Source organism: Rhinichthys klamathensis, unplaced genomic scaffold (assembly GCF_029890125.1).
Source record: "Rhinichthys klamathensis goyatoka isolate OS25496 unplaced genomic scaffold, OSU_Roscu_1.1 h1tg000060l_1, whole genome shotgun sequence".
Taxonomy (NCBI): Eukaryota; Metazoa; Chordata; class Actinopteri; order Cypriniformes; family Leuciscidae; genus Rhinichthys; species Rhinichthys klamathensis.
This window is the reverse complement of record NW_026606605.1, coordinates 206,875-208,534: the sequence shown is the minus strand read 5'-3', so window position 1 is coordinate 208,534 and position 1,660 is coordinate 206,875.

Here is a 1,660-nt window from a genome sequence, read left to right as displayed (position 1 = left end):
CCCCGGCCTCGCTTGTACAGTATACACACATAAGCCGTACAGTCCATGCCAGGAGAGAGAGAGAGAGAGAGAGAGAGGAGAAGGGATAATCTTCTGACTCTTTGTCAGAGGTTCTCTGAAATCGCGCGGTAGGGTCGACTACTTAGGCTACTAGTGGAAATTAGCGCAATAAAATGTAATTCGTGTCAGAATAATCCCAGAGCTGATGAAACTATTTTAAATGTCCTTATTTTGCTAGCTGGTACCGATTTATAAAACAAGTTGATTGATCATAGCAAAATGCATATAAGTGCAGGCCTCTTAGGTTTTTTCACTATATTAAATAATCACTGTAATCATATTGTTAGGGACAATACACGTTTATTAAAGTGTGCAAGATTGATACACACGTTGTATGAACGTGCGTGTGTGGATTTAAAGTTACCTAACAAATATTTGTAGGCAAGCTTCCATTGGACAAGCAGACTAGCCCACAGAAAAGCCATTTTAATGTCAGTCTGTCACTTGCCAAAATTTCAATTTACCTCAATGCAAACAAAAATATAATAAAATAATGAAATATAAATTATAAGGCTGTGAGTTCAGGTGAATTTAAAACCCCAGAGTGCTTCCGCCGTGCTCACTAAACAAATTATTAAAAATGGCTAGCGTGCACCATGCTTAAAAAAAAAATCCTCAACAGCCAATCACAAGACGCGTAATTTCTTGGCCACGTTCTAGTTCTGGCCAATGATCAGCTCCCGGAGGCGGGGTGAGGACTTGACGCACTGAGGCGCGTGACTGACGCAAGCGATGTTACTAAATTTAGCAGCGGTGTGAGATAGCAGATCCTTCATTCATTGCGCCGGGGCGGATCCGTTTATTTTAGACATTTGATTGTGTTCCAGCCAATCCAAATATAGTCGTAGACAGGTATTTTTAGCGGAAGCGTGTCCCCGTTACCTCTTACCAGGGAACAACCTTATGATATCCCCATACTGTAATCAGAAAGTAGAGAACCGATAGCTTCGGGTAATTTTTTCGCAGGTCTCTTCATTCTAACAGTTGTTTAACTCGATTGGCTCTCCGGAAAAGTAGGATAGTGTGAGTTCGGACGTCCTGAGGATACTAAACAGGTTTCGGTTGTTGTACTAGATGTTTTTGTAGATCGAATGTGGTTTAAGGCAATCGTTTAAAAGGAATAGCTGCTAGTTCGTACTTAGCTAAGTCTCGCGACAAAATATCGCGTAGCAGGAATAAGTTAGTCGGTAAAAGACCACAAGTCATTTTTCTTCCACAGCTCACGAAAAGCTGTTGCAAAGAAGTTGTAAATAAGGCTGTTCTTGCTAAGAACATACACCAGGGTCTATATCTGAAAGTAAAACGTATAAATGCCTGGATAAATATTCTTCTATTTTGGAGCGAGCAATTGGCTTGTGTTTGCTTGTGATATTTGTTTGCCAAAATAAAACTCATTTACTTTGACCATTTCCCAACTTCAAGAAGTCCAGTAGTTCATCACGTGGTCTGTAGTTGTGGGGAACATGTTCCTCGTCGCGAGACGTTATGGAAACGCTGCGCGCGCTGAGGGAAACTCGTTTCTTTTAGCTCTGCTGCCTGCTTGCCGTCACGGGGAATCCCCTTTCCCTGACCTTCCCCGCCTCTAAGCGGGTCAAGTGAT